The sequence below is a fragment of the Rhineura floridana genome, chromosome 6, assembly GCF_030035675.1.
Source record: "Rhineura floridana isolate rRhiFlo1 chromosome 6, rRhiFlo1.hap2, whole genome shotgun sequence".
In the NCBI taxonomy this organism is placed as follows: Eukaryota; Metazoa; Chordata; class Lepidosauria; order Squamata; family Rhineuridae; genus Rhineura; species Rhineura floridana.
In genome coordinates, this window is record NC_084485.1 from 144228652 (window position 1) to 144256283 (window position 27632).

Consider the following 27632-nt stretch of genomic DNA (forward strand, 5'->3'; position numbering starts at 1 on the left):
GCAACTGGTTGCTCCACTTTTTTTTCTTAAGATTGCCGATTTGTAGTTCCTGAAGTATGTGCATAGGTCAGTTGTGGTTTTTCCTACGTATTAGACATGACATCCTGGTCTTTTGCATTCGATGACATAAATTATATTGCAGGACCTGCAGGTGATGTTCTCTTTGATGTAATATGCCCTGCCTGTCCTAGTGCTTGTAAAAGTGGCTGTCTCCCTGAGGTACACACAGGTGATAGAGTGTTTGGAGTGACAAGGATGAGACCCAGGATTGGTGATAAGTGGCTTAAGCACAGCTCTCACCAACAGTCTGCGCAAATTAGGAGGTTGGAGAAATGCTACAACAGGAGACCTGCTGATGGCTCTAGCAAGATGTTTAGAGTTGACCAGCAATGGGTAGCTCTCCCTGATTGCTCAGTGATACTTAGGAGATGCTGGATGGAAATCTACCACAAACGGAATCCATTGCTCTCTGCTCTTTGACACCTCAGTATGATGGAGGAGGTTTTCTCTGGACAGAATGGAGGCTCGGTGGAATTGTTGCAATCGATAATATGTGGAGCATATCCTCTCAGAAGAAGATGTTCTTTAAGTTCACTGATCCTTCTCTGGTATTTATCTTCAGTGTTGCAAACAAGTTTGATTCTCAGAGCTAAGCTATACACAAATAAGGTCAGCTTTTACATGTAGATTATCCAGTTAATTTGTTCATTTAAGTTCCTTCCCAGAACACAAAATCACCATGTGAACATGAACCCCCCCCCCAAAAAAAGATTCAAGTGTATTTCTCATTTTAAATTGATAAATGCCAAAGAGATGGAAGGAATAGATTGGCTATCCATTGAGCCAGGTTTCATCTCTCTCCATAATGCAATTTCAATTACCTTTTGTTATATTTCTGGCATATCAGTGACAAAGATACTGATAGTACAGCCCTGTCAAGTTCTCCTTCCCTCAGTACATCACTTCTGACAAATCTGCAATCAATCTCTGTACTTTAAGAATTAATGTTAGCTCTAACAAGAGACCAAATCAAAACATGGACAGCTTCCAGCAAAGCTATTTCCTGTTTCCATAGTCAGGAGATTATTTACAGCTATGACATCTCGTACACCGTTCAGGTAGTAAATCTGCTTATCCCGCAACGAGAGAATAATGGGTGCCATGCATTGGAAGCTATTCTGTGAACATGGCTTCTTACTGAGGGCATGGAGGTGAGACATTAACAACTTTAGAGCATATACTTTGAATAAACTAAAACAACCTTGCAGATATACCCGTAAAAGTTGCTGGTCTCTAAAAAAGAAAAAAAGGGGGGGAAAGGTACCAGCCTGCTAAGAGGCTTAGTATCCTGCACTTCCATGTTGACTGCAGAGGAAGGAAAGCTTCCCTTTCTCCATGGTCCAGTATGGATACCAAAGTGGACTGGTAGAAGAGGGACAGAGAAATCCATGCCCTCTTGACACCCCACTCCCTTGCTGGCATGGAATTCCTTGTCACCTATGGCTCTCGGCTGGGTTGTTCAAAACAAGGGGAAACTAGGTAGTTTTTCACAAAAGAAAAACAAAAGAGAGTAAGGGGAAACATATGGTGTCCTAAAAAATCTTCTGGACTTCAGTTTCATAAGAACATAAGAAGAGCCTGCTGGATCAGGCCAGTGGCCCATCTAGTCCAGCATCCTGTTCTCACAGTGGCCAACCAGGTGCCTGGGGGAAGCCCACAAGCAGGATCCGAGTGCAAGAACACTCTCCCCTCCTGAGGCTTCCGGCAACTGGTTTTCAGAAGCATGCTGCCTCTGACTAGGGTGGCAGAGCACAGCCATCATGGCTAGTAGCCATTGATAGCCCTGTCCTCCATGAATTTGTCTAATCTTCTTTTAAAGCCATCCAAGCTGGTGGCCATTACTGCATCTTGTGGGAGCAAATTCCATAGTTTAACTATGTGCTGAGTAAAGAAGTACTTCCTTTTGTCTGTCCTGAATCTTCCAACATTCAGCTTCTTTGAATGTCCACGAGTTCTAGTATTATGAGAGAGGGAGAAAAAATGTTTCTCTATCCACTTTCTCAATGCCATGCATAATTTTATACACTTCTATCATGTCTCCTCTGACCCGCCTTTTCTCTAAACTAAAAAGCCCCAAATGCTGCAACCTTTCCTCATAAGGGAGTCGCGCCATCCCCTTGATCATTCTGGTTGCCCTCTTCTGAACCTTTTCCAACTCTATAATATCCTTTTTGAGATGAGGCGACCAGAACTGTACACAGTATTCCAAATGTGGCCGCACCATAGATTTATACAATGGCATTATGATATTGGCTGTTTTATTTTCAATACCTTTCCTAATTATCGCTAGCATGGAATTTGCCTTTTTCACAGCTGCCGTACACTGGGTCGACATTTTCATCGTGCTGTCCACTACAACTCCGAGGTCTCTCTCCTGGTCGGTCACCGCCAGTTCAGACCCCATGAGCGTATATGTGAAATTCAGATTTTTTGCTCCAATATGCATAATTTTGCACTTGTTTATATTGAATTGCATTTGCCATTTTCCCGCCCACTCACTCAGTTTGGAGAGGTCTTTTTGGAGCTCTTCGCAATCCCTTTTTGTTTTAACAATTTAGTATCGTCAGCAAACTTGGCCACTTGACTGCTCACTCCTAATTCTAGGTCATTAATGAACAAGTTGAAAAGTACAGGTCCCAATACCGATCCTTGAGGGACTCCACTTTCTACAGCCCTCCATTGGGAGAACTGTCCATTTATTCCTACTCTCTGCTTTCTGCTTCTTAACCAATTCCTTATCCACAAGAGGACCTCTCCTCTTATTGCATGACTGCTAAGTTTCCTCAGAAGTCTTTGGTGAGGTACCTTGTCAAACGCTTTTTGAAAGTCTAAGTACACTATGTCCACTGGATCACCTCTATCTATATGCTTGTTGACACTTTCAAAGAATTCTAATAGGTTACTGAGACAGGACTTTCCCTTGCAGAAGTCATGCTGGCTCTGCTTCAGCAAGGCTTGTTCTTCTATGTGCTTAGTTAATCTAGCTTTAATCATACTTTCTACCAGTTTTCCAGGGACAGAAGTTAAGCTAACTGGCCTGTAATTTCCGGGATCCCCCCTGGATCCCTTTTTGAAGATTGGTGTTACATTTGCCACTTTCCAGTCCTCAGGCACAGAGGAGGACCTGAGGTACAAGTTACATATTTTAGTTAGCAGATCAGCAATTTCACATTTGAGTTCTTTGAGAACTCTCGGGTGGATGCCATCCGGGCCCGGTGATTTGTCAGTTTTTATATTGTTGATTAAGCCTAGAACTTCCTCTCTCATTACCACTATTTGTCTCAGTTCCTCAGAATCCTCTCCTGCAAATGTTAGTTCAGGTTCAGAGATCTGCCCTATATCTTCCACTGTGAAGACACATGCGAAAAATTCATTTAGCTTCTCTGCAATCTCCTTATCATTCTTTAGTACACCTTTGACTCCCTTATCATCCAAAGGTCCAATTGCCTCCCTAGATGGTCTCCTGCTTTGAATGTATTTATAGAATTTTTTGTTGTTGGTTTGTGTCAAGGCAATCCAAATTCTGCACTCACAAAGCTGGATTCTGCAACCTATATAAATTCTGCAAAGTAAAGAAATTTGCATAATTTCTCTAATTGCATTGCAAGATTCGGAGAAGTGTGAATTTCAAAAGAAGGCTGTGTTTCAATTTGTATATTGTTTCGTAACATGTGATTTCGATAGCTTTGCCTTTCAATGTGAACTGCATCAAATTTCTCCCCCTTCCTTAACATTGATACATTTCAGCATAGGCACTTCTCGGCCACAAACTCAGCTCCAACCTCATGCATTCTGATTGCAGAGGGATAGAATACATGGTCCTTACATTTCCTTCTAATTCTGTGGTTATGTCTATAGAGGAAGGTAAATATTTTTGTGCTTTGAGGATAACTTTCCTTCTCCATGCACCGAAGATAAAACTTTTGTTAACAATAGATAAATCTTATATCACCAAGGGAACAAAATGTCACAGGGAAGTGTGGTTTCTTTAAGTATGAAAGGAGTATATATTGTCTCTTTTTTCATTTTAAAGTTAAAAGAGAAAAGTGGGGCATCTTGAAATAAATCACAGCTGCTTGAAGCCTCAGCTATTTATTTCCACAATTATCCAGTATTCAACTAAGCAATTCTTAGATAAAGATGGCAATTATGCGGTATTCCATTCATATCTCAAAATAATCTCCAAGGTCATTTCAAGGTTAGTTTTGGAGGTGATGGCCCTTGTATTTGTTGATACAAGTCTTTTTGAAATTTTATTTCAAGAATTGGATATGTCCCTTTACATGGTATATCTCAAGCTGAATAGTTCTTTTTGCAGTGTCCAAATGCCTAAACTCCATATTGAATAAGAAAAGAAAAAGGGAATTAATTCTGCGGGGCTTTCATGAAATTAAGTGCTGTAAAGAACTTGCTAGGTGGTCAACTCCTAAATCTAGGGCAGTTGGTCCCAGCCAGGCACAACTTGTGCCTCCCTTACCAGGGCTAAGTTAAACGAACGCCAACGAGGTAAGGTGGGTAGACTGCCACCACCCCTTAAACCCAAAGTGCCAGAAATAGATCTGCCAAGGATTCCAAAAGACAAGAGCCAAAAGTGCACTCCTTGTCTTGGAGTTTTAAGGCAAAATACTCTGTTATACGGTAGTCTGTGGCTAAATGGCCAAGATGCTGGATTCAGAGCAAAAATTCCCCTGCAATGAGCATACGCTGGTAAATAAGAGGTAGTCATTAAAATAAAATGATGTGCAAAAATATAGTAACAAAATAATTCCTTAAACCAAATACCTGGAAGGTTAGGTAAAATAGAAAAATTACAGACAGTTCAAATCTGTCTAACCTATTCTATACTCACACATTATAGAAAGACAGGCAGAGTAACTTCATGGTTCCACATCTCCTACAAAGATGTATGGCCTGGATAGCAATAGGAAGATGGAACTCCAACATCAGATAGGAACATTAGGGAACAAAGACTAAATTCATTTACAGGCAAAAAACTTTGGGGTTTAAGAATCTACCTATAGTCCACAGATATTTATATCAAACTTTAAAAAGCAGGGAAATTGGGCAGCTATAGTGAATGCACCAGGGGAGCAGGAGACCTGACCTCCTCTCTGAGATATTGGACTGCCCTACAAATTGGTCAAAATGCAAACGCCATTTGGGTTGGTCTTTCACAGTCCAATCCACTTGCTGTGTAGCTTGGAAGAATTTGGTAATTTAGCCCTGCAGATGTTGATAGAATTAGAGAGGAGAGAAGTTTGGTTCAGTTTGCATTTAAAGGCAAACCTATTTCATCCATGCTTCCTGAAACAATATGTAAACTTTTTGAAACAATATGTAAACTGTCCTCCTAAATTTGCATGTCTCAGAATTTTGCAATGCAGTTCTTTAGCCAAATTATGTGTACAAAATGCACTTACATTTTGTAAATATAAATGTTTACTAGGGTAAAATGGGCATACAATGCACATATTGGTGAAAATCAGATACAAAAATGCGTTATATTCGGGAAATTTGCTTGCAGCAATATGTATATTAAGCAAAATTGCATAATATATATATGTAGATGTTTTCACTAAAACACTGATGAATTTTCATGAGAACTTTTTTTAAATAAAAAAAACACGTGGAAATGTGGAGAACCAAACTGAAGATTGGAAAAATGGGAAACTAAGAGAAACCAAAACCAAGAGATTCACCCATCCCAAACTGGACTACAACTCCCATCATTCTTGACCTCTGGCCATGCTAGCTGGTGGGAGTCCTACAGCATCTTGGAGACCACAGTTCATCATTTCTGCTCAATATAGCATTCCTTTGGGGGGAAAATATAAATGTTTGGTACTATAGTTGACTGATTTTCTGGTTCTCTTGGTAGCTATCTCTTCAACCTAAGGCCCCCTTCTGCTCCCCACTTTCCTTATAAAATAATGTTTTAGATTGTAATAGTGTAGACAGGATATTTTCATGGGGGGATATTTTGCAGAACATCTACTGAGTTTGAGTATTGTTGTTGTTAAGAGGCCGGAAATCACAAAACTATCATATAGCTTATAAATTACTACATACCTAATTTTTATATAACCAATTAATGTAGATAAACGTTGGTAATTATATTCCATGTATTGCATGGATTTATTATCAAATTCAATCAGGTGTAGTACTTAGAGAGTATCTTATAGGATCCAGCATAAGTAAGGCTGTCCCTTTCTTCCTTGGGCACAGAATAATTTTTCATATGCAACAATGCAAATGTTCTCTGTTGTGCCATGAAGCTTCAGTTCCAGGTTCTCCAGGAGTCCTCTTTTGTGCAATGCCTGGGCAGGAGGGAGGTGGAAGAAAAGGGGATGTTCTGTTGCACACAGATCCTACATTTAGGCTTCCCACAGGCAACTGGTTGGCCACTCTGAGAACAGGATGCTGGACTAGATGGGTCTTTGGCCTGATTCAGCAGTCTCATCTTATCTTCTTACATTTATTTTCCTATTATGTAAACAGGTATTGAGATATAGGGAGTAACGCTTGGGTTCATACCCACTCCTATCTGCCAGACATTCAGTATGAAGGAGAGCTGTGTTCTCTAACCTGCTGCCATAACCGAAACCATGCCAGTTACAAAGCCTTCTTCAGCATTAGTATTCATTTAAGTGTGTCTCTGGGCAGATTCTCAGCTGGTCCCCAACACAGTATATTTTTCTGCCTTCAGCTAGGAATAAAAACACACAATGATTCTCCTTCACACAGTTAACTATTTACATTCTGGGCAGTCACTATGTTTAATACAGAACAACTTTTTTAGATTTATCCTCAGAAATGTACAGTTTCTTCACAGAACAACAATATCTGGAGGAGCACAGGTTCCTAAAGGCCAATATATGCAAGGAAAGGCTTGTGGGGGGGAGTGCCCCCTCATCAAGCAGTAATCTGAGAATGAGACCTGATACAAACAGGAAATTATGTAACCTTTTCATCCCATGCAGTCTTCCCTTTCCTAGCACTCATAACTGCATCTATCAAATTAGAGCATGTTGAGAAAAGATCAGGATTGTGACCAAAGGGCCACATGTCGTGTTCTATATATGCAACTTGGCTTCCTTATCCCCTTCTTGCTGCAGCCACTTAGGAGCACACATACGTGCGGGCACACACACACACACACCCCAAAAGCCCAGAGGACTGCAGCGGAGCTGGGTACAAATTGGTAGCCCCCAGCTAGGGATGGGGAGAACATGAGCAAGAACCGGCAAGCAGAAAGAGCAAGCACAAAGGCAAGTGTGTAAAATACTTTTTTTTATTTTTGCTGAGGCGAAAATGCCTTCCCATTGATGATGATGATAATGAAAATGTTTATTGACCCAGCAGCCATTGCAACCAATCAGAAAAGCATTATAACACTGAGAGCACCATGAATTCATTAATGGATTTCAAGCATTTTAGCCCTTATGACAATTACAATATTTCAAAATTCCCATTGTTGTAAGGCCCATTCAGAGAACCTGAAAGGGTGTTGTTGTTGTTTTTGAGGGGATGTGCATTTTGTACAACTTTTAGAAGGGGGGTAAAACAGTGACATTTGTGAGAGGTAGAGGGCTTTCTGGAAAAGCAGCAGTGAGATGCTATTCCCTTTTATACTTTTTCTTAGTTTGTGTTGGGGGGTTGCTGCTGCAGTGGTGTTGTCGAGGGTGTCCTCCAAGAATGGGGGATGAATTTGATTCAATTTGTATTTAAACACCAACCTACCTAATTTGCACCTTCTGAAACAATACATGAACTGAAACACAGACATAATTTAAATGTTTGCACTTGTCTGAATTTTGCAGTGCACATCTTCAGTCAAGTAATGTGTACATAAATGCATATACTACGGTAGAGGGTGCATATAAATGTATATATTGGTGTAAATAACATAGATAAATGCATCATATTAGGGAATATTGCTTTGCAAAACTGTGTATATTAGAAAAAAATTGCATACAAACCTGTGAATATCAGGGAAAAATTGCACTACAATGCCGATGAATTTTCATGATGACTTTTTTAAAAAAAATGTGGTGTGAAAATGTGAAGAACTGAACTTAAGATTGGAAAAAGAGAGACTTGGGGAAACCAAAATTGACAGATTCTCCCATCCCTATCCCCGCATGTGAGTAGAAGTGCCTTCTTCTAATTCAAGGCGTATTTTAGATCCAAGGTTTGGTTTCTCGAAATCCAGACATCTCACTCAGTTATTCCTGAAATTACTTTTAATTGCAAGCAATGGCTTGTATTTACACACATGCAACTGTTTAAAAAATGCATCAACTATAATTTAAGGAGTTAAATAATAAACAGTTACCAATCTTTAAACTATTTTTTTTAAATTAAATATAATATACTTCTTTTTTAGTAACACAGCTCTCCCTGCTGAACATTATGGCTTAATAATATAAACACCAGTAAGGCTTTGACAAATAGTGGTGTCAGCAAACTACATGCAGCTCTTCCACCAGTGACTGAATCTAATTAAAATATGCCTATAAGCAATTATTTATTGAGAAGGAACAAAAGCATTCTATAAAGTGAGGTCATCCGCATGCTTTTTTTAAAAAAATCCCACAAGTTTGTTACTTCGGCTAACAAAGTTTGTTACTTTGTTAGAGCTTCGGCTATGGGGCAGTATACAAATGCAAATGATCTCACTTTATTAAGTTGTCCTGGTTCTGGAAAGAAAGGAGAATCGAGGACCATGGGCTGTCTGATGACACAATCCTTCACATGCCTACTCAGACGTAAGGCCCATTGAGTTAATGTAAGTCCTAGTAAGTGTGTATAGAATGGCAGCCTGAATCACTGTGTGATGAGTGGGCCTCTGATGTTATATATAAAAGCTGTCAACAAAGCTGCCCAGGAAGATGTTAGGACTCCAGCTAAAAACCTTGCAGGTTGTGCTGTTACTCTAAGCAGCTAGAGCTGATCAACCCCTGCACCTTCTTCCTGCCATTTTCCCTGTTGCTTTTGTGGGGCACTGAGGAGGCTAGGCAGGAGATGGTTCAATAACCTCCACTACATGTCCATAAAATGAAGCATTCAGTGGAGAAACTGAAATGATGGGTACAATTCAATTGATACAACTCCATGTAACTTTATGTGAGATTGCAGCTGCATTCCATGTGGCTTTGGGATGAGTGGGACCACTTAGTTCTGCTCTCAAAAATGTTGGCAGAGCAGAGAATGACTCTGTTCCACTCTGCCAAATTCTAGCATGAACTGTAGATTTATAGACTCTGAAATGGACTCCGCAGTCCGTGTTAGACACATGCAGAGAAGCCTAGTATTGCTGGACTGGGCCACCACTCTATTCATATGCCAAGACTTCCAATGCAGTGAAGGGTCAATGAGTGACATCAGTGTCCCCTTGTCCCACTGGAAGCAGGTATGTGGGTTAGGGGGCTGGGATATGATTCAAAGTCTCATCCCACATTCCTTAAGACCATTGCCATTTGACACAGGTATTTGAAAATTGTTTGAAAGACTGAAGTGTACAGTGAAATCTATTATAGGCAATAAGCAAACATCTGTGGCTTTAATATGTTGGCTATAATTAACTAAGACAACCTTTGCCAACCGCCAGATGTTGTTTCATTCAAACTCCCATCAGCACTAGCCAGAATGGCCAATGGTCAGAGAAGTTTAGACTTATAGTCAAAAGCATCTGGAGGGCACCAGGATGACAAAAGGTGAACTAAGAACTCACTGTCATTTTCAAACTTGCCTTTTTTTTCACCCTTGTAAATAAAAATAATTAAAAAAACTTTCTGCACTCAACCATGCTGTTTTGTGGGTTAAAAAATGGCCAAAGGCAACCGATATAAAGTCGACCTAATAATGCCTCCCCTTCCATTGGCAAGCATAGCCACTTTGCATAGGTCTAAGCCACCTCTTTACATAGGTTGACATGGGATGGCATTTCTATATCTATATTCCTTCACAGGAGTCATTAGTTAATTAGTCAATAGCCAGAGGATAGAAACGATAACATATTTAATTGTGATTAAGTTGCTGCTGCTCTTTCAAGATTTTTGCCATTTTCATTTTAAGCTTTTATGTATGGCTGTAGTTAGCAGACAGGTTGTATCCAAAACTCAGAGAACATGCTTTGGGCCTGGCAACCAAGAGGTCTTCTGTATCTTTAAAAGTTGGACAGGGGGGAGGGAGAATTCCTCCTTGTGTTTTATCCCATTACAGGGTTGCAAGAACACCTGCACTTGGCTGACTTTCTCTTCTCCTAAAGGTACAGGATCAGTCTCAGGCCCTGAACCTGGCAACTCTATTCAAGGTTCTTTTTATTAATGTACAAGGCCCTTAACAATGTGGGGTCCAGGATACCTTAAGGACCACTTGATACCTTATATCACAGAGGATCCAATTCTCTCCTGGCTGAGATCAGACAGGCCCCTCCCTGTTGAACTTCCAGCACTTGGTTAAGACCTTTATTTATTTCAGCAGGCAATTTCACTAAGGGTGGGTTTATGTGTATGTGTGGTTTTATGATGTATGTGTGGTGTCCCTATTGCACACCACTTAGAGTCTATGTTATTAAGTGATATATCAATTACTGATTGACTGTGTGAATGATATGTACCCCCCACTGTAAGGCAAGCAATTCTATAACGATAAACAATGTTTAGATGAAATAAGCAGATGTCCTTGATGCAGGGAGAATACTTATATAGTCAGTATATCTTGTGCAATTAAAATGGCATGAGATCTGTAAATCTGCATACATATTTGTGTTTTGTTCACATGAGAAAGGTGTGCCATTAAATGAAACATGAATGCATTACAAATCTGTAGCATACATTCTTCTGTATCCAAGCAGAAATCCATTATCCCCCCACCTTTGCAGAAGCTATGGACTATTAACCAACATCTCCAGTGGGCTAGAGATATTACTGAAAACAAAATGAATGGAAAACTTTCTCTCTCAACATGCTTATGAGCTCTTATTGCAAAAGGCATAATGGTCAGTATTTCAAAAATGATGTAGCATTACTAATCAATATTGAGGTAGGAATGGCCATCCGGATTTTATCAGGCCACAGTGTAATGAAAACTAATGAAGTTTATGGGCGAATGACACATGTTCACATACTTGCAGTTAGGAGGAACTGAATGGATTTGCTTCACAATGATGTATAATTAACTAGCAAATCCCAGGTACATTGGCTCTCCACTGTACAGCTCAGCTGGAGTTGTACAATGATTTTTTGATAGGCCATAAATGTCTGTTAGAACTGATGCTGCTTTCAGTGAAAATGGAGACATCTGAAGTAGAGACAGACATTAAATCTTTTTTCAAGCAACATAGTTGCTCATATGCAAGCTAAGTTGATCTCATTTTTTCCCAAGTTAAGTTTTGGAGAGACAAGATATGAAATGTATAAATGCATAGCTATTAAATTCACCACCACTCTCTGTCCTTTACATTTGCCATTATTTCAGACATACAGCCGCCTTGGTTTCCAAAGGGACAGAGCTGTTCAAAAAAACTTGCTCAGGGTTTTGTTAAGAGCAGAATAGTTAGTTAAAGCACAGTGCTACAAGATTGGTTGTTCTAAAGATATGTGTGAACTGGAATTGGTATATCATTCAAAAGACAGTAGTGCTTTGTGTGGTTGTTGTTTTTTTGCTATTTAATAATGATTTAAAGATAATTAGAAAGGATGCCACATTTTGTTGGCATTAGCAGAATGCTATTGATTGTATTACTTACAGCTCAAGCCTCTTTATCAGGAGTGGTGAACCTTTGGCCTTCCAGATGTTGCTGAATTATATCTCCGATCATCTCTGACCATTGGCCATGCTTTCTAGGGCTGATGGCAGTTGTAGTTCAGCAACATCTGGAAGGCCAAAAGTTTCCCACACCTGCTCTGTATGTCTCCTCAGAAGTTAGTCCCACTGAGTTCAGTGAGGCTTACTCTCAGGTAAATGGATTGCCGCCTCACGGGGTTGTTGTGATGATAAAATGGGGAGACAGAGAATCATGGATGCCACCTTGATCTTGGAGGAAAGATGGGATATAAATGGAATAAATGATTGTAACAACAAATTCAGAGGGTGGCACCGCCTAACAGCTTCTTAGTCTCGGTGTTGCCCTTGCAAAACTCATAAAGAAAGAAGATTGGGACAAAACAAGAATTCGTTGACTCTGCCTATCACTGGCTATATTGTGTCTATCATTGGCTCTGACTCAGCCTAATGTTAGATGCCTGCTTTATGCCCTACTAGTCCCAATGGACATCAGTCACCACTGGGTTTGCCCCATTCCCTCGAGACAAAAGGACATGGTACAGTTGGGGGCTGCTCAGATCAGAGCATCTCTAATAGCCAGAGCTTGGAAGTAACTCGTTATTTTTAACGAGTTACTTGTAATTAGTTACAATTTTAAATAATGAGTGGGTAATTCCATTACATTTGGCAAGTAACGGAACGACTAGTAATTTCCCTACTTTTCAGCTGCAACTTTAACATTTCCACGTTAGGTTGCATGTTACTTGGGGGCGGGAACAAGGGGAAGTCAGCTCCTGGCTGTGATTGGTTAACACAAGACATGTGCCTCACACTGATTGGACCTCTGCGCAGACTATCTCTTCCCTCATGATCTGTGTTAGGAGGCACAAGGGAAGAGGTGAATAGGCAGGGCCTGCTAGCGTCTGAGGGGAAAAAATGGACGCCGGAGGAAAAAGCCAGGGCAAGGACAATGGAGAAGGCAGCAGCAGAATGGCGAAGAGCTCTGGAGGTGAGTGACGATGATTTGTGTGTGTGTGTGCCCCCCCGCGGCACCATTCTGCCCCCCTGCCCCCCCGTGGCACTGTTCTGCCCCCCCACTGCCTCTCCTTGCCTCTGCTGCCCCCTCCATCAATCACAAGGCACTTCCGAAACTTCAGCCTATCAGAGCTTGGAAAAGTTACTTTTTTGAACTACAACTCCCATCAGCCCTAGGCAACATGGCCACTGGATTAGGCTGATGGGAACTGTAGTTCAAAAAAGTAACTTTTCCAAGCTTTGGCCTACTTCTCTTCCTTCCCCCCCTTTTTGAACTCTCCCCCTTGTTTCCATGCATATTTGTGTGCTGTATTTATCCAGACAGAGCACTCCTGCCTTTTAAAATGCTGGCTAGCTTTTTATTGTATATTTATTTGAACTCCATCTTTCTTTTTATTTGTATTTTTGTCCTGTTTAATCACAAGACTGAATTGTATATGGGACAAAAACTGTCTCAGTAATAATAATAATAATAAAAATAAAAAATCATTAGGCGTATAATAAATGGCTTAAGGCTGATTTTTTTTGTTCTTGGCAGAGATGAGGTGAGAAGTAGGGTCCTTGCAGCTCCTCCTCTCAGTCCCCCAGCTCTCAAACTCATGTTCTGTGAGAAAGAGAGAGATTCCCAGTCCCAGAGAGAGATAGACTGTTGACAATCTCTGCTAATATCTATACAAATGTACATAACATGCATCACCTGAACTCACATGATCTAGAGTTACCTTAGATCTTGCAAGATTTGCAAATGAGAAGCAATAGGGTTTTATATTAGTTCTGATTGTCTATTGGGCTATCATAGGTTATATGTTTTTTCATTTTCTATGGCAAAAACTCCAACTTCAGTGGAATTTATGTGATGTGTTCTAATCATTTGAATTTGGCTAATGAATGCTTTATTCTTTCATCAGAACTTTAGCAATAGTACTAAAATATTAATAAAAAAGAAAAGGGGAAGAAAAAATACTTTACATACATCATTCAGCTGTATTGCTAATTATAGATATAGATATAAAAGATAAACGGCATTTTGTCAAAAGTATTTTTGTCTACATTTTATACCTTATCCTTGGTTTTCCAAGCTTGGCATGGAATGCTTCTCATACAGAATTAATTTGAAATGCTGCATATTTATTATCATAATCATCATATTCAAAATAAAAAATATATGTACCGCCTTCAAGTTGATTCCAACTTATGGTGACCCTATGAATAGGGTTTTCATGAGGCTGAGAGGCAGTGACTGGCCCAAGGTCACCCAGTGAGCTTCATGGCTATGTGGGGATTTGAACCCTAGTCTCATTTTGTTCTCACAACAACCCTGTGAGATAGTAGGTTAGACTGGCCCAGGCAGGGTTATTCAGTGAGCAAAAATGATGCAAATAGGATCTCTTTTAATTGTGCTATCGACCTGCTTACTTCCACTCTGACTGGGGGATCTTGCAGCATGGGGAAGAGATGGGGGCACACCACAGCTGAAGTTCACCCATATAGGAGCATTATCTCTTGTTTATTACAGAGACACCTGTTGCAGGTTTTGCTGCTGAGAGCAGCAGTCAGTTAGTGCGGCCACTTGAGTCACAGCTTGTTGATCCTGAGGAGGCAAAACTAGAAAGTGAGGTTCAGAAAGGAGGTCCTGTGCATGAGGAGGAGGAGGGCATGAAGCAGTGCCAGTTGCCCACAGCCACATCTGCAGAACAGCAAGTACCATGGTTTGGCTTTGAGAAAGCTTGTACATTTGTGAGCCAGAGTGGGAAAAATGTTGTTGTAGGATGCAATTACTGCCTTCCAAGGATCAAAAATCTGAGATCAGCTGTTTCCTCCTCATCCAATGTGAAGAAACATTTTGAGGTAAGCCTTTGTCATGCTGGTCCTCAAAGAGTGTCCATTGTCTATTTATGTTTAAATTGTGAAGTTCCTCTTCCATTTTTTCTTGGATTCATGCTTTGTTCTTCTTCCTCCGAGGGCACACCCTGAGAAGCTGAGAGCAATTGAAGAAGCAATAAAGGCAAGGAGACGTGGCCTTCCTGAACCAATGCATGACACCCCTCCTCCCAAAATGCTGAAGCAGCAGCAGACAACCCTTGAGAGGTGGGGATCTGGCAGGGAGCCTGTCACCCAGAGCAATCTCGACAGGAGAATCATTGATTTCATTGTAAAGGAGACATTACCACTTCAGACTGTGGACAAACCATCATTCATTAATCTGGTTCGCATTGGACTCCCAAAAGATCTCACCATCATATGTGCCAAGACTCTGAGAGACAGAATTGAGAAGAGAGCATGCCACATGAGAGAAACTCTTGCAAACCAAATGGGTGCTGTGGCATATATAGCAACCACTGCAGATTGTTGGACCAATGGCAAGAAGAGTTACTTTGGGGTAACAGCCCACTGGATCAACCCAACTACCCTGAAACGTGAGGTCGGGGCCTTGGCTTGTAAGCGTCTGAAGGGGCGCCATACGTACGATGTCCTTTCAAAAGCACTGCATGATGTACATGTGCAGTACAGAATCCACAACAAAGTTATGTGCACTACTACAGACAATGGCTCCAACTTTGTGAAAGCGTTCAGAATTTTCATGGCCAAAGAACCAGTGGAAGCTGCAGGCACCAGTGACGATGATGGTGATAACCAGGAGGAGGAGGAGGCTGAGGTGGAGTTTGTGCCTATCTGTGAGATCCTGGACATAGGACCTGAGGCAGAGGAAGAAGCTGCAGACTCAGGAGAGGATTTTGTTTTACCACCACACCAGAGATGTGCAAGCCACACCCTCAACCTTGTGGCAACACAAGACATAGAGGCCATGCTTTCTGACTCCTCCAAAAGTAGTCTTCTTGGTCCTTTCAAGAAATAGTTTCGTTCCTTGATGGGAAAGTGCAGCAAGTTGTGGTCCAAGCAGAACCAGTCAGCACAGATTGCTGAGTATATCCATGCGCAATGTGGTGTGTATCTGAAGGTACCGAATAAGACCAGGTGGAATTCCACCTTTGATGGGTTGAAGCAACTACATGAGCTCCTGTCAACTGTGCCACTAAAAATGCATGCCATAATGGACCGCTGCTCCTTGTCCAGAATCACAGCTGCTGAGATTGAAGTGGTACAGGAATACACAGAGATTATGGAACCACTAGCCCAGTCCTTAGATATCCTGCAACGGGAGAACGGCATGTTCATGGGGTATTTGCTACCAACGATCTGCAATCTGGACCGCAAGTTAGAAGGACTGGAAAACAAACCTGAGAGGTACACATACTGTTTTCAGCTGCTGAGAGGTGTGCACGAAGCCCTAAGAAAGCGGTTTGCAGCTATCTGGGAGGACAAGAGGCTTCTTCTGGCAGCCTGCCTACACCCTCGCTTCAAACTAGATTGGCTGGAATCGTGTCAGGCCACCACCCATACCAACAAGTAAGAACATTAGGGAAGCCCTTTGGGTGGATTACTCCAAGGGAAATGTTGTCTCAAGGGAGGCATCAGAGGGCTTAAGGTGGTAGGCAGGGGCTGGGCCTTTTCTTCCTGGGGCTCCTCATCACAACCTTGGGTTGCTGCAGGTAATCCTTAAGGGTCTGCTGTGCTGCCCCATGAGTGTGGTGACTTGGTCACCTTCCTACCTTCCATGTCATCATCCACAGGCTCAGGCTGGACCCTGAACCAGGGGACATGACAAGCATCAGGAAATGAAGAGCAGATGATGGTTTCCTAACATATATGTGTTAACATATCCTCTCTCTTTCTTAGATACACAATGGAAGCCTTGTTGAAAGCTGAAATAAAGATGGGTGTACTTAATGAGGACAGTGATCAGTCTTCAGATAAAGATCAGGAAGGAGATGACTTAGAAGATGACTTCTTTAACTTTCTGCCCCAGGGCAAGAAGTCAGCAGTGGACACTGCTGAGGAGGAACTGGTGAGGTACCTGAGGTCTCCCAGCAGGAAAGTGTCATCGCTCTATGGCTTTCCACGTGTGCTGCAGTGTTTTTTGCAGCACGACACAGGCATGCCTTCAAGCGCCGCAGTAGAACGCCTGTTCAGTACTGGTGGCAACGTAATGACTGTAAAAAGACATTCCTTGTCTGACATGCTCTTTGAGCATCTTGTTCTTTTGAGACATAACAGAAACATATTATAAAAGCATTTCAAGTGTAAAATTTGATTTCAAGAGTTGGGGTATCTTCATTGCTTGGGGGGATGTGAGATTCTGTTATGCCATTATGTTAATCTTATGGATAAAAAATTTTATTCTACTACCCCCTGTGTGTGTGTGTTTATTTTTAATATTGTTTTAGGCTTCTTAGATGTGCAGCAGCCAAGGCCAGCACCTTGTAGGAGTTTTTAAAAAAAAATAACTGAAATGTAATTGTAGTGATTACTTTTGAGAAAAAGTAAAGTAATCAGTTACTTTCAGAGCAATTGTAATTGTAACGGTAATCACTACTTTTTTGGGCCAAGTAATTGTAACTGTAATTTATTACTTTTTAAAAGTAATCTTCCAAGCTCTGCTAATAGCTTGGTGAGATCCTTTAAAAGGTTCTCTTTCCCTGAAGACTTCCTCTTTCTTCTCAGTACAGCAGAGAGGAGACATCAGACCCTAGCCCTCAGTCCAACTAAGGTAGTGTATTTGGATGAGCTCACTGTCTTTCACTGTTATCCCAACAGGGAGGCAGTTGACTACATGTTGTCTGATTTCAGAATCTCCTTTGCGGCCCTCAACCAGAACACTGAGAAATCATTGCAAGGGATGGAAAGTTGTGTGCTAAATAAGATAATGGAGGAAGCCTCACGAGGCAAAATGGTGGGCTCCTTTGACCAGTTTAGTTTAATCCACAACCTGTCATACTCCAAAGGGCCATCAGTCAATGATGTTAACCCAAAAGTATTAGCATCTCTACTCTATGTATCATTGCTGCTGTCACAGGACGTGTGATACGGCAACCCTGATTACAAAGTGTAACATTAAGTAAGGTTTCTAGCTGCTACCAGTCCACTGGGGTGATATAGACCTTCTTGGCTTTACATTTCAGTAGAAGTATTTTGTGGAGAAAGCCCTGCTTATGGGGTGTTCTATATGTTGTGTTGCCTTTGAAGCTTCTGGCACGTTCCTTGAATGGGTCTTCATGATAGGTTATATCGTGATAGAACAGGTTCCACTGGGGTGGTTCATTACCTAGATGAAGGATTATAGCTCAGTAGTAGGACATTCTGCTTTGCATGCAGAAGGTCCCAGGTCCAATCCCTGGCATTTCCCAGAAGGGCTGGGAATGTCTCCTGTCTGAAACCCTGGAGAGCCATTGCTAGTTAGCATAGACAGTACTGAGCGAGATAGACCTGTAGTCTGACTCAGTTTAAGGCAGCTTCCTATGTTCCCATGCTGGGCAGGCAGGTCCATACAATGCTCACATGGGGGGTGTCACAGTAGCTGGGGAAAAGGTGGAGGGCCCCTACCACATGCCTTACCTTTCTAGGCATTGAATTGGGCATGGTAGGGCAGGCTAGTTGCCTCCTTCAGGACAAGCTGAACATTATCAGATGGTGCTTGAAGGTGGCCTATACAGCAAGGAAACTTTCATTGCACCAGCTGCAAGAGCTGGTAGGCCACTTAACTTTTCCCTGCAAAGTTATTGGTCCTGACAGAGGATTCATGTGCCAGCTGTGTCATGCTATGGAGAGCTATAGGGCATTCACCACCATGTCAGGGTGTCTGGGCAGATGAGGGAGGACTTGCAAATGTGACAGGACTTTGAGTTGCACTACAATGGTGTGTCATTCTGAAAGAAGGCTCATCGCGTCAGAACTCCAAGTGAAATCCAACACTGCTTGGGATGTCAGTTTTGGACTATTGTTTGATAGCTGGCAGTGTGGAATGGTGACCTCCCCATTGGCTCCAGTGTGGTAGAGCCAGGCCCCTAACCTTTTTGGAACTCTTTCCAGTTGCGGTGGCTGTGCACCTATGAAGGGATGAGCTCAGGGACTGAATTGTGTGTGTGTCACACAAACACTCAAGCATCTACATTCCCCAGGCTATGTGCCTTGCCGTGGCTTTCATTTTGCAATGTCTCAAGACAAATCTTTTGTTCCAGACTTGGCTTGTGCCAGGCCTACAGAACAATATCTCTGCATTATCTCATCTGGAGATCAATTGCTTCCAGAATTTGACACCCAAGGCAAGGGCTCTCATGGCTAAGATACCACCAGTGCTTTGGAGCCTTAGCGAGTATAGGCCCAGAGGGCCATTGCCACCACTCTGGTACCTAGCACTAGACACAGCTATGGAAAGAGAGTCAGGGAGTTCCCACCATTTAGGTTAAAAGCTGACTTGGTACAAGTTTGGCTCCTGCCAGTTGACCACTTCATACAGGGTTTGTTTGTTGTTTTGGTGTATCTCAGGGTGCAAGGGAGTTCTGTAAGAACACTGGGTGAAGCCCTTTCTGCTAAGGCTGGGGAAGTGGAAAACACCACGGAGGACTTCAAGGTTCAAAGAAAATGGTAGAGGGCTCATCAAGGCTGCCCCTTCTGGCACTGATAAGGACAAGCCAGTTACTCCTGATACCTGACAGGCTGTCATTTGCCATTTTGTTAAGCTAAGCCACTCTGCGTAGGAAACTTGCTTGTTTTCTGCAGCTGCCCTCTCAGTCTTCTTTGAAGCTTTCAGAGCTGGGGAATTACTGGTACGATCAAGGGAAGATAGGTCCGGCAGACTCCTCTCCTGGGGCTACAACCAGTTTGGTGGCAGCAGAGAATCTGTGTTGATCAAAAAATCCAAGATAGATCAGAAGTACTGGAGAGCCCATGTGAAGCTGCCTGGGAGCAACTTAAGCAATTTGTGGAAGTTCAGCCTAAGGGGCAGATTTCTTTCCTTCGTGGCTAGCATGGTTCTCCTCTCCCACAATACCAATGTGGGGCACTTACCTCTGCCTCCCTAGCAGCAGAGTTTTGATCCTCATCACATTTGGGCTGCTGTGGCATTCCAGCAAAATGGAGAAGGCACTACAGAAAGCAGGGTTGAAAGTACAGTGCTGTCCAAACAAACCAGAGTCAAGCACAAGGAGTCAAGGCAAAGCACAGCTCAGGAAGGAGGGCAGACTAGGTTTGAGAACAAGGAGCCAGAGACAGGACGGGGGTACTGAAGGGAGGAGGATGAATTGGCTCAAACTGCATCCCCCCTCCACTCTGTCATGGATGTCTTCCATCAGCAGAGGGACACCAATTGGATGTTAACCAAATTTTACATAAGCACTCAGCCTTGATAAGAGGCACATGTATTTTGTACTCATAGCTAAGTACAAAATGTGAACTGAACATTCTGCTGGAATTTTAGGGAAAGTTGGTGACTTTGGAACCCTAGTATAGTTGTATTATTGTAATTCAATGCTGGCATGAATGCTAAAGTTTGGAAAGGCCATTTTTGCAATAGTCAGCCAAGTATCTAATAGATACTTCCTCTCTTATTCCTGTGTTTTCCCTCTGGACCATCTTCATGACTTATTTGAACCCATTCTTTGGACATTAATAGACACATTTTCTTCAGATCCAAGGTCTTGAATTTATTCTATTTTATTACAAACATCAGATAATTTTACAATAGCCATCAATCTCTATTAGTAAATAAAAGTTACTCTGTGTGAAAATTTCATGTGTTAATGGTTTCCTTTAAAGAAATAAAAAAGGAAATGATGTTCTTCATGAGAAGAGATATACAGCTTCACAGGAATGCCAGTGGTTTAAGGTGAATCCATTAGTATCAAAAGCCCAACAAAATTTAGAAGATGAGAAACTGTATCTGCATTAAATGCATTTGATGGTTGAAAGAGGAAAAGGCACCTGGAAACAATTTTCCCCAATGATCTCCAAGCAGGCATGTGGTCTAAGCATATAAATAAGAATAAAGTGCTCAGATAGCAGGGGGAAGAAATCCCTAAGTCCCACTCCCTGACTCCTCCACTTACTTTTAGCCAAATCATGTTCCTCGTAGCTTTCTAAAAACATTAATTATGGGGGCACACACTAAAGGTAAGGAGGTGACCATGTTCTGACTCAGTGTAAGTTGAGCATTGAAACACCCAAGAATTGTGTGGGGAACCCAAAGAAAGTTGATAAGGCCCCAAAATTTCTTGGAACATAGAGAAGTAGTGCTCCCTCCCTGTACGATAGCAGAATAGTTTTACCCCCATTTGACAGGTAACAAGCTGAAGTTAAAATATAAATTTCACTACCTAGTGAGTTCCTCCTTTCAAATGAGGATGTTTTTGACTCACAGTTCTCTCATTTAGAGACAATCTAAAGGTTACATGCAAATATGCAAGCCTGCATTCATAACTCTGTGGGGAGAAAATCCACTCCGGGTGGGATTTGAAGAGGTAAATGGCAGATACCCCTATCCAATCACGTCTCTTATTCACATCACCCCTGTAGAATTTATTTATTTATTACATTTATATACCGCCCCTTAGCCGAAGCTCTCTGGGAAGCAGCTTTTTCATCTCTGTTAATGTTACATGCTTCAGAATGTAACATTCAGTTTGGCCTTTGCTACATGTGCATTTTCAGAAATTTTCTAGCCCCTTGTCTTACATGTGCTTTCTGAAACAAATTTAGGGAAATATATCGTGTTGAATAAACTTTTATATACACCCATGCAAATTCAGCATTTGTAGGTAGCCTGTGCAGAGATAATGCATAACCTTTAAAAGCTTATATTTAAATAGTTACATTTCATTCACAAGCAGGTACTGCTCCAGAGAACTTATTTCAGTACTTGCATCAAGGAATCTGTTCAGTACCAGCAGAAATTAACAGCTGGTTGTCTGAATTTTCTTTAATAAACAAGGAAGATATAGGATCCTGGAAGCAGCCATGCAATATATCTAGCCTCTACATAAAATGAATTTGTTTCATGCTCGCTGCCTTTAACTCGTCTCCAGTTCAATGTAAGTTTCTGAACTACAATCTCAAAATGAGGCTCTTAAATTGCCCTAGTGAGAGAAAGAGTGGTGACCAAATTGAACTCATGAGACAAAAATCCATCTGAAAATTGTTGTTTTTAAAACATCAGAAGAAGCCCAGTGAGCACATTGCACTTTATAAAAAATATGAGCAAAGAGAAATCAGCAGCACGGTATACATGAATAAATATTGGGGAAGAGTGAAACAAGGAATAGTATATGAAAATAATGATCATAAGGTAAAGCAAAACAGAATATGGATATACAACTTAACTTTACTCAGAAGAACAATATGCAAAATAACAATTAACTACAATTTTACTATTGCTGAATTCTACATTGGATCCCAATATTTCCCGCTGGTTAAAACTTACTACGTTATTCCAGCTGCCCTAACTACATGACATTTTAGCTTAATAGAAGAGCGTAGCTACCAATCCAGAGTGAAGACTACAACCTGGGAGACCAGGGTTCGAATCCCCACAAAGCCATGAAGCTCACTGGGTGACCTTGGGCCAGTCACTGCCTCTCAGCCTCAGAGGAAGGCAATGGTAAACCCCCTCTGAATACTGCTTACCATGAAAACCCTATTCATAGGGTCGCCATAGGAATTGATTTGAAGGCAGTCCATTTCCATTTTTCAGACTGCCAGATTCATTCACACTTATTTTTTACTTCACTGAAATTCTACTCACAAATGGGTAAAAAAAATGTTTATACACTTTCTGAAAAACTTGATCTACCATAGAGTTTAATTCTCCTGCTCCATAATAGCCACTTAGTATTGCTGTTTGTGGTTATCAAGTTATCATATTCCATCATTGTGCTGGTTTATTTCAGTGATCACTTCAATTATTACTGAAAACAGTTTACACATACTGTTTTGTTAAATCTCGAATGGTCTTCAAAATCCTTTGGGATGGAAGCCACTATATAATTAAAAGCTTATTGGTGTCACATGGCTACTGGGAAACTCTTTTTACTAGATGCCAGAGAGTGAGAGATTTTGCAGTATTTCACTTTTGTCCTATGATCTTGATTATCATTATGAATTCTAGTATTTGAATTTTTGTTTTGTTGCTGTCTACTGTTAATCTTGCTGTTTATTTCATCTGGTTGTTTATATTGTTGTTGTTGTTGTTGTTATATCCTGCCCTTCCTCCCAGTAGGAGCCCAGTGCAGTTTTATCGTACAAACTGCTCTGGGATTTTGAATGAAAAGTGATCTATAAATTAAGATTTATTTATTTATTTATCTATTGTATTTGTATACCGCCCCATAGCCGAAGCTCTCTGGGCGGTTTACAGTAACTAAAAACAAATATACAAATTTAAAATGCATCTTTTAAAAACAATTTAAAACACAATTTAAAAATTTAAAACAATTTAAAAACACATGCTAAAATGCCTGGGAGAAGAGGAAAGTCTTGACCTGGCACTGAAAAGATAACAGTGATGGTGCCAGGCGCACCTCGTCAAAGAACTCATTCCATAATTTGGGGGCCACCACTGAGAAGGCCCTCTCCCTTGTTGCCACCCTCCGAGCTTCCCTCGGAATAGGCACCCGGAGGAGGGCCTTAGATGATGATGATGATGCCACCATATACAGAAGCACCAATTTAAAGCAGCCATGGATATATAATATGGAAGGTCAATCACCAACATTTCATGTACTATGAACAGAGACTAACCTGACTTGTGTTCATCGTTTCTGTTCATACATTCAGGATGTATTATAAAGTTTGGGACCGGATTTTTCCACTGGAAGTGGACTGCTTGGATGCTTTTAATGAAACAGAAGTATGCAAACATATACATACATACATACTCTGTAGGTATTCTTATTCCAGGTCCTTCGAGATACACCTGCAAGGGGTATGTAGAATCCCTGGAACTGATTCATACAAAGAAAGCACCAGGCTGTACAGTTATTTTCCTTTCATGTAGCGGAGTGCAAAGGCATCTCATCCATTGCATCTATAAGAGAAAGATGGGAGGATTGCCAATTGCTGTGACATAATTGCCTCCAAGACTAAAGGCAACGAGTTCTACCACCTCCTTATATGCAGCTGGTGACAATCTTTGGTCAAACAACTCTTTAGGGAAGCTAGCTGTAAGAGTAGCTGATACCTTCTGTGTGCATACTGTACTCTATCTGGCCTTCCAAGCAGCCTCCTGTTCCTCCTGCTTTCCCTATTATATCCTACTATTTCCATACAGAAATGCTGTATACATAATTTATGTTCAGGTTAGAACAAAAACAAGTATGTTCTGCAACCTCTGTGACTGTCATGAGGCATTGCGTTGTTACATTGTTCAAACCAGCTTAGTGATGGTTGCTTGGTGACAGGTTCTGAGAAGAAAGAGACACAATCCCTTTGAGAATGTATTAGATGGGGCCTGGATCAGGTAAATTCATCCTGATTGGTCTGGGTGACAGCAGAATCTGATTGGCTGGAGATTACAGTCAGTCGGAAGTTAATGGTCAGTTAGGAGAGAGTCATTTGGGAGTTGGTTGGCATTAAGAGTTGGGAGTTGAGGAGAGAGGGTTGGTTCATGAGGGCAGTGTGATGAATAAGACCAGAAAATAGCTGAGGAGAAAACTGAGGCCTGTGCACTAATACTTAGGGTGCTGATAATAATTTTCTGATGAAGATCAGAAGGAAGATAGTGACGATGTTGATCTCAGAGGCTGCCCCGTGAAAAGGTTTTATGAGATGGAAGCAACACAAGTGGGCTTTTAAAGTTGGCTAAACTGTTCAAACAGCCAGGAGGACAACCAAAGAAGCTTTGGCATATAGCGTTGCATTGTCCCCAGTAGCTGGGCTGTGTTATAGGAGTATTTGGTTGGGGTGGCAGCTTAAGGGAATGGGCCTGATGTAAAAGCCACTTGGAGGGTGGTGTCAGAAATGTTGTATCTTGGGATTAGGGTTGCCAGGTCAGAAGCCTTCCAAATGCTGAGATTTCAGGAGCTGGACTTAGTGATGTCTCGGAGCAGGTGCTAGTGATGTCACATGACACCTTAAGCATCGACCAAAGTCGCTTGGAGCATACCACTCAAACAAAAGAAAAATTCTCCGATTGGAAATTAAGATAGAAATCTTAGGTAAATGAGGGTGTCCCCAGGTCCAGCTGAAGTGATGGGATCATTCCTTCTCACCAGTTTGGGGAGCCTGGGTAGAGAACAATTAACTTAGCCTACTTGCTTCTGGCAAGAAAGGTTTAAGTGCCCTCAGGCCAGGCCAGTCTCCAGAAGGCCACTGTAGGAAGAAAGGAGCCTAGTGTTGTGGAGTTGTTAGATGGGAGCACTCAGGATAAAGTTGAATGCACCTGAAGGCTACAATTCTAAACACACTTACTAAAAGACTAGGCCCCACAGAACTCGATAGAACTTACTTCTGAGAAGATATGGTTAGGCTTGTGCTATTGGAAGGGCTTGACTAAGGATCCTCTGAAAAGATATGCATAACAAAGCAGGTTTGGTAACCTCCTCCCTGGAATGCCATGCCTCTACTTTTTAATGTGGCTGCTCCAAACTTCTTCACATACTTGACCCTTCACTGCAGAGAGAGGTTTGAGAAATGAGTTAAGAAGGTTCTCTAACCTTTCCTCCCTAACATGTAGGCTGCTATAAACTCACTTTGACAGCCAACCCGATTCCAGTGAGTAATAATTGACAGAGAGAAAACACACATGGTTTGGTCTACCTTCACAGGCAGTAGCTTGGGAATAACAGCAGTTGACGCCACACTCCCCAGTATGTGAATTCTCTTGTACTACTATTGATCAAGAAAGAAAACAACAGAATGAAATTCAACAGGGATAAGTACAAAGTTCTACACTTAGGAAAAAGAAACCAAATGCACAGTTATAAGATGGGGGATACTTGGCTCAGCAATACGACATGTGAGAAGGATCTTGGAATTGTCATTGATCACAAGCTGAATATGAGCCAACAGTGTGATGTGGCTGCAAAAAAGGCAAATGCTATATTAGGCTGCATTAACAGATGTATAGTTTCCAAATCACGTGAAGTATTAGTTCCCTTCTATTCAGCACTGGTTAGGCCTCATTTTGAATATTGCATCCAGTTCTGGTCTCCACACTTCAAGAAGGATGCAGACAAACTAGAACAGGCTCAGAGAAAGGCAGCAAGGAAGATCAGGGGACTGGAAAAAAGCCCTATGAGGAGAAACTGAAAGAGCTGGGCATGTTTAGCCTGGAGAAGACTGAGGGGAGATATGATAGCACTCTTCAAGTACATGAAAGGTTGTCACTTAGAGGAGGGCCAGGATCTCTTCTCGATCATCCCAGAGTGCAGGACACAGAATAATGGGCTCAAGTTGCAGGAAACCAGATTTTGACTGGACATCAGGAAAAACTTCCTAACTGTTAGACAACTGTTTATTGTCAAACCAGTTGGTCATTGCAGTCCAAATCAGTATTAGTTTCCTACCAAATAAAAGCAGAGACTTTTGGGTGAAGGATGGGTAATAAATTCTAATTCTAATAATAATTCTAAGCACTGTCTGTTTGCTTAAAAAAAACGTTTGGAGGGGGAGAGAAAGATGTACAACACAATCCTTTGTTGTGTTCACTCAAAAGTCCCATTAATTTACAACCCAATCCTAACCATGTCCACTCAAAAGTAAATCCTAGGTGAATTCAATGGGGTTTACTCCCAAGTATATGGGATTAGCATTGCAGCTTTACTCCCAGAAAAGTGAGTATAGAATTAAAGCTTCATATTGGGAAGGTTTTCAAAACAGGCAATGAATTAGACAAACTGCCCTCTTCAACAGCTCTGTAAAATTGACACTTGACTCCTTATAATTAGAAAAGTATAACATTTTGTAATGGCATAAGAGGCAGCATGTACACTTTTTCAAATTTCTGTTCAAATATTATTTGTAAGATAGAAGTATAATATGCTATTTTTGCAAGTAATTGAAAAACCTGCACATACAATTTTATTATAATCATAATGACTGAAATTGTTTACTGTGTATGCCTACCAAGATGCTGCTGTGATCTTCTGTTCTAGATTTCCTGGTATATTATTGTAGAAAGGCAATATTGCTGCTGCTGCAAGTTATACACTCATTCAACTTCTGATGTGCAGACAAGCAAGAAAAGGAAAGAAAGACAAGCAAGAAAAGGAAACAGTTTTCAGGATTTGCAATGGTTCTAGTTATTGCCTGGAGGTCGGCAAATCTCTTGTCAATCACAACTCCAACTTCACTTATTGGCTAAAAACCTGAAAGAAGTTGTGGGTTTGTGTGTTTTTTGACATTTTGGTGTACATCTCTTGAACCAGACCACCTAGAAACTTAATTTTTTAAAAAATGAAAGCTAAGAGTCCAGAAATTAGGGTGAGTCACCCACAGAGGGCACTAAAAAAACCTGGGCAAAAACTAGAGATCTGAAAACACTATGTGGGACTCCAGAATCCTTTAGCAATGCCTTAAATATCCCCAATATAAGTATCAGCATTCCTTTTATAAATAGCATTCATTTAATAAACCTATAATTTTAATTTAAGATTTAATCTAGCATTGGTGTCCATCTGACCCCACTTCAGTTCTCCCTCCAGCCCCAGTGTGCTCCTAGTTGCATTTATTTTCTGGCACACCAGGAAGAGAGAGAAGTCATATGCTGAAGAAAGCATTTGCTTAGAGGAAGGAAGAAGCACATGGCATGGGCTACTGGCCACACTATCCCACATAGCTATAACACTATCCATCTACAGAAAGTGATATTCCAGCTTAGATCTCCCTGCAGACATTCTTCCCACACCACTACTGCACTAACCATCATATTGTAAGCCAGG

At 41.3% G+C, this 27632-nt stretch overlaps 1 long non-coding RNA gene across 5 annotated transcripts in view; it reads right to left on the reverse strand.

Moving 5' to 3' along the window:
• Positions 1 to 27632, reverse strand: part of LOC133387990 (uncharacterized) — a 104652-nt gene that overhangs the window by 70904 nt on the left and 6116 nt on the right. The window contains exons 3-5 of one of the 5 annotated variants that reach the window (XR_009763617.1): positions 26818 to 26913; positions 23631 to 23779; positions 6646 to 6766 (exon numbers count right to left, since the gene is read on the reverse strand). The exons of 1 other annotated variant lie outside the window; for it this stretch is intronic. This is a non-coding gene — a long non-coding RNA (uncharacterized LOC133387990). The remainder of the gene's footprint in view (positions 1 to 6645; positions 6767 to 23630; positions 23780 to 26817; positions 26914 to 27632) is intronic. 3 more of the 5 variants (XR_009763619.1, XR_009763618.1, XR_009763616.1) reach the window with 3 other exon arrangements.